A 9,665-nucleotide genomic window follows, 5' to 3' on the forward strand; every position below is an offset into this window, starting at 1 on the left:
TCCTTCCTTCTTGAAATGCCTGGAGTTGTTTCCATTTCTTTGAACATCCCTGATGCAATGGAACTTAACAGTTCATCTTATTCTATGGTGGAACAGAGAACATATTTTTAGGAAATGTTAGCAAGAGATGAGCTTTTATAAATCCCTCCCCTCCTTAACCCACCAGCAAATCCTTTTGCCTTGTCTTACAAGTCAGCTTGCATAGTCACTTCCTAATCCTGTGACGATCACTCCAGGGCGAACACCCCTAGCTCCCATCCAGTCCCCCTCATCTAACATAAGACGTAGACAGAGACTCAGCACTACAGCTTCTTCTGTGTCCCCAGCATTGCTCTCATGGTCAAAGGTCTTCTGTGGCTATATCCTCCCACCTCAGAGCTTAAATGCTCTTACCATCCAGTCCCTCCAGAGCCTGGCTGTCCCCAGCCACCTTTACAGCACTTCCCTAGCCCGTCACATCTCTAGCCAGGCTGTTCTCCCTCCTTTCACCAGCACACCACATGCATCATGCCTTGCTTCCTTTGTTCAAGCTTTCCCTCCCTGAGAATGCCCAACCACATTTGCAGAGACAGCTCAAGTCTTAGCTCCTCCGTGAAGACTTCTCTAACCACACAAAATTCCATCAATACCTTGCTCCTCAGAACTGAAATATTTGAGCCAAGGAGACTGACTACAAAGTCCAGCTCAAATTGTTGACCCAGAGACTTGGGAGTTAAATGCATGGCTATTGCTTTAAACTACCGTCAGCCCTCTGTATCCATAGGTTCCACACCTGTGGACAACCAAGCGCAGATAGGAAGTATTTTTTTAAAAAATTTCATCAGTACTGAACATGCACACTTTTTTTTTCTCATTATTCCCTAAACAACATAGTATAATAACTTATTTATATAACATTTACATTGTATTAGGTATAAGTAACATAGAGATGATTTAAAGTATATGGGAGGATGTGTGTAGGTGATAAGCAAATACTGCTCCATTTTATAGCAGGGAGTTGTGTCATCTGTGGATTGTTGGTATCCAAGGAAGAGGGTCCTGATAACCACAGATATCAAAGGATGACTGCACTACCTTTTGGCATGGTTTCTTGGCAGACACTAATGGCTAAAGGCTGCTCCAGCTCCTACAGTATCTTTTCCACATGGCAACCAGCAATCTTTTTACACTGGATATGAAAGCACACCCCTTTCCCGCTTGGCTTCTCCTACACCATGTCCCCAACATGAGCAACCAGTCACTCCATTTTCGCCACACTGGTCTTTTGCTCTTCCCTGAAGAAGCCATGCTTGTTCCCACCTCAAAACATTGGCATGTGCTGTTCCAACCATCTGGAAAGCTCTTTTGTTAGAACCTCACATAACTCCCTCCCCTTCACTGCATCTCACTTCTCTACTCAAATGTCAGCACCTCAGAGAAGCCTTCTCAGATCATTCTTTCTGCCATGCCTTCTCCTCAGGCTCTGTCCTCTTACTATATTTTTCTGTATTTACGCAATACTTCTATGACGTATGTATTTGTTCAGTGGTTTATTTTTTATCACTCTAAAAATGAAGCTTTCCGAGGATGAAGAGCCCAGTGCCTCATGGACCATTATCCCCCTAACAGCAAAAACTGTGCCCAACACATAGCAGCAGCTCAGGAAAGATTTGTAGATTGAAAACATGAATGATTCTATTTTAACCCATCGGGCAATGTTTGGGATAGAGTGAGTCTTATGCTCCAGAACTCAAGTTAGACCATATGACTAGAAAGCTTTCTGTATCTAAAAGTATGTTTCCAATAATGAATGGATGAAATCAAATTTAAAAGTTGTTTTTCTTTTTATATGGCATTATAGTCATTTTGATGTGACACTGACATAGTTCTTGTTATGTTGTTTCCCTTTTATAACACAATTTGAATAATTTTAGGACAACTCTGTAAGATTTGCAACAATTGAAGGCAAAGCCAGAAAATGTTATTTCAAGAGTCTTATGATTTGCAATCCTCACCAGAACTGTGCAATTTTGTTGTCTCTTGTGGTACAGGCATGAGGTGGAACGTGTAGTCCACCCTAGGAAGAGGAAGAGGAGCAAACATTTAAACATGTAGACACGTTAACATTGAACTGGCTATTTCTTTTATTGATATCAACAAGCTTTGGCTGCCCCAACATTCAGCGATACTCAGGATAGTCACAGAATTAAAGGTAGCCCAGCCTTTTCTAGCTATACCCTACTTAGTCACTTAAATATCTAAAATCCTTTTATTGTGGCTTTTCTTAGAACCAAAATACATAAATTTTCATCTTTCTGATGCTAAAAGTGCCATATAAAATAAGGTTGAAATGCATTTAGCTCAAGTAAAATAACCAAATATAATCTCAAATAACAAACAAATGCCAACAAGAGTGGGTTTGGGGGAACAAATCTGCTTAGAAATTTTTATCCGTTTTCTCTAACTATGGAACAGGCCCAGTCCTAACAGCATGTTCCACAGACAAATAATGTCATTATTTATGACCTTTTCAACATTCTATGCATAAGAAACAGGCATAGAAAATTTTTAAAAAATAAAAAATATCATCAACAATAGCCAAATGTCACCTACTTAGGACTAGAACTCACTTATGTTTTAATAAAATATCAATAATTTATTTGAACATTAATAAAACATAGGAGTTTGTAGAATTAAGAAGACATTGTTTAATTGTTCCATGAGTGCAATAGCAACCCATGCTATAAATAAATAACCAATTCCTCCATTCATACCAAGATGGTCAGCACATACAGGAAAGATACTACTGCCACAGATTCACTCAAATGGCCTGAGCCTGCGGGGACATGAAGGCCTCAGAGCACTTCTCCCTATACGGTAACACCATCATTTATCTGTGAGTCAACAGCATATTCAAATAATATTCATTTTATCACTGGATATTAAAATGGCTTGAATATGATAAAAAAGAATTAGTTGGATGCCACAAAGAGCAGCCAGATCTTAAGATAAAGAAGCCAAGAGGTATCAAAGGATCTAGCCTTAGTGGACTGGAAGATGTTACAATCTTAGGGCCCCTCTTGAAGAAAAAGAGTACAAAATTATAAATATAGAATTGTTGTAGAAGTATATTTTATACATTATTGAGAAAAGAAATCTCAACAAATTATATACACAATTTAAGCTGATAAATTCAACACAGATCATAAAAATCCAACAGCACCATTAATATTTTTATTAACTAAATAACTAGCATACTCCTATAATACTTTTCTTCATAACTTTGCTGGATGTTCTTTTAACCCCTCTGCATAAGACAAGAATGGTTTAATATATTCCATACAGAGAACAGAAAGATGGCTTCGTCTTCCCTCTAGCATGGTTGATAGAAAGAGGCATTAACAAATACATTCTTGGCAAGAGAGAACCTCCATTTTGACTGGGTGTTGGTAAGAACCAAATCTTCTCTTAACAATGTAACACATTTGGTGAAATTTTCACAAACCGACCCGGGGCTCCATACTAACCTTGTTTCTAACTTGTCTCTCCCCCACCACCAACACACACTTCTGGCTGGGGATGGAGAGAGTGCTGGATTCAAGATGGTGTCCACCAGACGCTCCTCAAGTTGGCATTCCCAGTTGTTTCTCCACTTGCACAGCCAGCAATACTCCATTATACATGGAAGGGACTGCAAATCACAGAAGTGTATTCCACTCCACTTGGAGCAAACATACGCCCATCTCATCTTCTCCTTGGGTCATCTCAAAATTGTTCACGGCAGCTCCAATACAGCCCAAGAGGAGGAGAAGGAAGAGAAGTTGGAGTGCAAAGACATCGTGGCCTTAATTGACTGAAGTTTAAAATGTCTTATTTGTGAAAGTTTTAAAAATCGAATATCAACGTGTGAATACATGTCTGGGGCCTCTCCCAGAGCCTTGGGAAGGGTTCCTTACAAATGACAGGCCTGATAATTACACTTGGGCAGTTTCACAGTAAAGCTACATCATTCAGAAGATGAAGATTAAAGAAAGAATCCCAGAGTTGAAATAGAAGATTGGTCAGAACTGGAGAGGCAGAGTGAATCAGCACAGCCACCCTTCTCCTACCTGCACCACAACCTGTCTCACGGGGGCTGCCCAGAAAATGTCGAGTTGTGTCAGGAACGATGAGCACCCAGACAGAGATTGTTGAAAAAAAAGCAAAGAAAAAATATGCTAAATCATGTTATATTACCATTTTGTAGGTAAAATGGTCAAATATCTATATTCTATATGGTTTGACCTAATACTTATTATCCATATTTAGTTAATGCACCATGTGCCATATTTTTGGCACTCCTAGGCATTGTCATGGGTTGAATTGTATCCCCACAAAAAAGATGCAATGGACTAACCCCAAATATCTCAGAATGTGACCTTATTTGGATATGGAGTCTACAGAAGTAATCTAGTTGAGATGAGGCCATTAAGGTGGACTCTAATCCAAAATGACTGGTGTCCTTTTAAAACGGGGGGATTTGCACACAGAGACAGATGTGCACAGAGGGAAGATGATGTGAAGAGACAGAAAGAATGCCATCTGCAACCCAAGGCTACCGGAAGCTAGGAGAGAGGAATGGAACAGATCCTTCCCTCAGAAGCCAACCCTGCTAACACCTAGACCTCAGACTTCTAGCCTCCAGAACTGCAAGAGAGCACAATTCTGTTGTTTACGCCATGCTGTTAACAGCACTTTGTTACGACAACCCTAGGAGACTAACCTAGGCATTGACTCCTTAAAGCTTCACTATGCTCCTGTAAGGTGAGTGCTGTTACTATTACATAAATTTCAGAAAACTGCAGCTCAGAGAAGCTAAGAACAGTGTCCAAGTTCACTGACATAGCAGGGGATAAAACTGGGCTTTGAACCCCAGAAGCCTGGCTCCAGGCTCACTCTTATGATCTTCATGCAGCGCTGGCTCAGTGGACTTATATTTGCATTTGGTAATCATTATTACTATTTTTTGAGATGGAGTCTTGCTATGTCACCCAGGCTGGAGTGCAGTGGTGTGATCTCAGCTCATTGCAACCTCCACCTCCAGGGTTCAAGCAATTCTCCTGTCTCAGCCTCTTGAGCACCTGAGATTACAGGTGCGCACCACCCTGCCTGGCTAATTTTTGTATTTTGAGTAGAGACAGGGTTTTGCCATGTTGGCCAGGCTGGTCTCAAACTCCTGGCCTCAGGTGATCTACCAGCCTTGGCTTCCCAAAGTGCTGGAATTACAGGCGTGAGCCACTGTGCCCAGCCCAGTAATTGTTTTTAATTAGCAACATCCATGGATAATATGAAGAACATTTTTAAGGCCCTGAAAACCACTTATTCTCTGAAATACTATTTTTAAAATATCCACTACAATCCTGTTTGCAAGACAGGAAGTTTGCCTCAACTAAGGATAATTGGCACCAAAATGGGAATGGTGCCAATTCACTTAAAGTGAGTACAGAGAGACACCAAAACTAGTGATAAATAATAATGGGAAGAGATAGTTTCTAAAACTTCATTTTGGGTGAAAACTAAGAAATAATGCATTAATTCTCAGGATGAACAAAAACAAACATTTGAGAAACAGGTAAATTGTACTAAATTTCTAATAAAGTTATCTAATGCCCTTTATTTCATGTTTGACTTTCATAGCTTGATTATAAAGAAGGTCATTTTACCAAAAAAAATTAATGAGTCATTAATTTTTCCAGTGGCATCTCTTATTCTTTGGAGATTCATAATTTTCATTTTGGAGAATCCATCTACTTTTCATCCTTATTGAGTTTTTCTTCTTTAGTTCTCAAGTAGGTTAACTCTCCTGGAATCTCATTTGTAATTGACTTTGGGTAGTAATGCTTTGAGCTGTTCTCCAACCTCACTTCCATGGACTTTATGAAATCCCACCTCTTTCACAAGAATTGCAGTTTCCCTTTGTAGTTGAAACACATTGTGCTGTCAGGAGTTTAAACTTGGTGAGTTCAGAGGGACTATGGACCAGAAAGACACCAAGCTCACAAAGCACACAGATGAGATGGATGTAAGTAGGTGTTATATGATGTGTACCAGATGCTGAAATGGGGACTGACATTATGTATTATTGCAAAATATGGTTTCCTGGGGAACTTCAAATGTGAGGGATTCTGATAATCAAAACAAAAAATGAGAGGCCTCCCATGTCTTTGCTTAGAACATCATTTCCCAAAGTATATTCCAGTGAACTATAATTCTGGGAGATGTGATTAGTAGGGATAAGTAGGAAGTACATGTAAGTTATGGTTAAGCACTTCTGGGAAACACAGAGTTAAACACAGATCAATGAATTTGAATGCTTTGAGAATTCCTTGAGACTATAATGTACTAATAATGTGCATTTTGAATTTCTAAGAGCTACATACAATATGTAATGTTTCCCAAATGCGTAAATTTGTTTAAAACTGTCTTCTCTAGCATTGGATAGAGTAAGTGTTCAGGAGAGCATATTTTAGAAGACGGTGACTTAGAAAACCCCTTTCTGTATATCTGACACAAGATTATACTTTAGTAAACTTAAGGTGAATGATCATAAACTCTACTCTAGGATGTCCAAATTAGTATGACTTCATTCTTTTAAACAACAATGCCCAGAGCTCAGCTTCAAATTGTTTTGAGATTAGGACCATGGAATATCATAGGAAAAGCGCTAGACTAAAAGGAGAATTTACATAGTCCTCATGACTTGGGGGCCTTGGCTTCTCATTAGCCAATGGGGTAGGGTGGTGAATCCCTAAGGCTCCTTGCAGTACATAGAACCAGAAATAATAGAAAAAAAAAAAAGATTCAGAGTGGCAGAGAATGCTAAGGACAGGTAGGGGAGGACCCCAACGATGCTGGTGCCTTTAAAACCAATCATTTCAGAAGTCATAGAACAGAAAGCACAAGATTTCTTTCCTTTTGTAATGCCTGGACAAGTTTGTAATAGCATAGAGGCCACCAATAGGCTGATTTCTTTGCAAAGGAATTCGCCTATTTTAACGGATTTTTTTTTAAGTTGATCAAGCCTTAGGCAAGGGTAGACACAGAATTGAAGAAGGGAGAAGAGGTGCTACCAAGAAGGATGGTGGAGGATGTCAAGCCCACGACTGAGGAGTAAAGCAGCTGAGAAACAAAGTAATGCTGGTGAAACTGCTCAAGTCTATGGGAACCAACAGCAAATTAAACAACATAGCAAAATGATCTAGTCATTTACTCACTCACGCCACAGTGAGCAGAGAGGTTCCATGTTAGCATCATGTTAGTAAAGAGCCATTAAATTTAAAACTTCACATCCCTCTTTTTTTTTTTTACCTGTTATTTACCATTTCTATCCTGCTCACATCCTCAAGGTGAAGTGAATAGTCTTAAATTATTAAGTCATATAGAAAAATTCAGGGTAAAAGATCAAAACCAATTAAGAGGCAGGCATCTGGGTTTAATTAGTCACTGCAACTGAGCAGATCAGTAGGCTTACTATCAGCTAGCACTGGCTTCCTAGTAAAAGGAAGTATCTAAGTTCATCGAAATGAGATTAATTTATTTTCCAGGTACTATATTCCAAGAAGACTCTATTGCTGGTGTGTTTATATAAAAAGTGATAGACAAGGAAAGTCTTCATCTCTAATGTTGGTCCCACTCCACACCTTTCATTTCTCCTTCAGCCCGAACTCCACATCAAGGCCCCTCACAAAGGTTGCCGTCACCTGGTATTTACCTATCCCATTCTGCAGATTCTCCAGAAAAGAGTTACAGGTTAAAGAAGCCTCCAGCTTCTTCTGCCATCTCTCTGGAGGGTGAAATATGGGACTTAGGGTACCTTCCCCTTAGGAGAAGCAATGGATCTGGATTCTGAAACAGGTCATTACCTGGGGTGGAGAGGTGAGGGGCTGAAGCTTCAAGCTGGCTCTGGTCTAGGCTCTGACAATCGAGGTGTCTGGATCACCCAGAGAGATTCAATATGAGAGGAAAAGAGTCTTGGATTTAGGCCTGTTCTCTTTCTTGCATTGTATCTCTCAGTAACTTAATGCTGCTAGGTTGCAGGAGCTGTACGCTTTTGCTAAAGAGTCACATGAATATGAATGCTAAGTCACACCACACCAAAAAAAAGTTACAAGAAAAACCTTAAGTGATCACCATCACAACACTTATAAGGAATTCTACAGGTGTCTTTCATTAACCCATCTCAGGGGCTTACTATCATATCACTCCAATTTGGAAATATTTGGAAAACTAAGACAATAAAATGTGTATTTGTTAACTTGTGTGTTTTTTCTTCTCAACATCTACTCAAGGCAGGGAAAGATCTTAGAGACACTAGAAGAATAAATGAGCAAAATATTCTTTGAATTGTCCCCTTCAAATTAAAACTAAATTAAAATTAAAACAAATTAAAATTAAAACTCTGTTGACCTTTTGGCAAATTCTTAATTGTTTTTAGAGTTGACAACCCGGACAAGGGCTTCTGTATCAAGAAGTCACAGAGTCAATTAAAGAGGAATCTCTTCAGATGATTTGAATTGATAAGCTGAGGTTCTGTGAGGAATGACAGTTAAGAGCATGTTAAAGTTGTTATGAAAAAAGAGAAGAATCTCTGAGTCTTCATTCGATGCCAGATGCAGAACTGAAGACCTTCTGAGGAAACAAAGGAGCCTGGTTCTCACCTTGATGAAATGCCAGCACAGAAGCACACCCAGTGTGATCCCCTGATGGCCAGGAGCAGTTCTCAACTCCAACACTCTTGAAATTTGGGGCCAGATAATTCTTAGGCTGGGGGAGGGGGCACTGACTGTCTTGTGCATAGTAGGATGTGGGATGTTTGGCACCTTACTACACGCCCACTATGTGTCAGTAGTACTCTACCCAGTTGTGAAAAGTAAAAATGTCAATGTCCCCTGGAGGTAGGGAGAACAACAACCCCAGTTGAGAACCACTGGCCCAAAGCTAGGGCCAAAGCCTTTTATAAAAACTGGATTTGAAATCTGCTCAAGTACTCTGACAGATTTTGGATTGCAACCCCCAGATTTCTGAGCCAAAGAAGGAAAGAAAATATTTTGGTCTGAAATGTTTAAGGTTAAGGCTTACTGCCTGGGTACCTCAGTGATTTTTAAATCCCAATATGGCCCCAGGATAATTTCAGATTGTCAATGGCTCTAAATTCTGATGAGCCCACCAGGCTGTTAGCTGCCATAGGTACCCGCAAGAACCACAAAAATAGTCTCTAACATGAATAGAGCTTCACATTCTACCCAGAATTTTTACATTTGTCATCTTATTTAAGTCTGCATGAGTTATTCATTTAGAATTTCCCAGTTAGGACAAAGTCTAGCTTATCTCTGAGGAACCTTGGCCAGCCACGATAATTTTAGTTTTCATATAGTAGATACTTTCTGATGATAATCAGGAAAAGAGCTCATCAGTGTTTTATGGCCATTCCAACAGGTGATACTAAGATTATGCCATCAACATGGAAGTGGATGAATATCTCCCTAGTTGCTACGACAGGCAGAGAAACATCCAAATTATCTAATTGTCACACGGTTACTCAAATACACATTTAATAGAAGAATGGCATTGTTTCACACTACTTAGACTGGATTTTGATCTGACAAAAGACATTTCTTTCCCCCTTAGATTTTGATAATAGTATTCCA

General features: G+C 39.6%; 1 non-coding gene across 1 annotated transcript; it reads left to right on the forward strand.

The window, feature by feature from the left end:
• Positions 1–8,516: 8,516 nt before the first annotated feature.
• On the forward strand, positions 8,517–8,591 carry LOC112440237 (small nucleolar RNA SNORD28). The gene has a single exon (XR_003028413.1). It is a non-coding gene; the product is annotated as a small nucleolar RNA SNORD28 (small nucleolar RNA).
• Positions 8,592–9,665: the final 1,074 nt, after the last annotated feature.

The sequence above is a fragment of the Pan paniscus genome, chromosome 5 (genome assembly GCF_029289425.2).
Source record: "Pan paniscus chromosome 5, NHGRI_mPanPan1-v2.0_pri, whole genome shotgun sequence".
Lineage (NCBI taxonomy): Eukaryota > Metazoa > Chordata > Mammalia > Primates > Hominidae > Pan > Pan paniscus.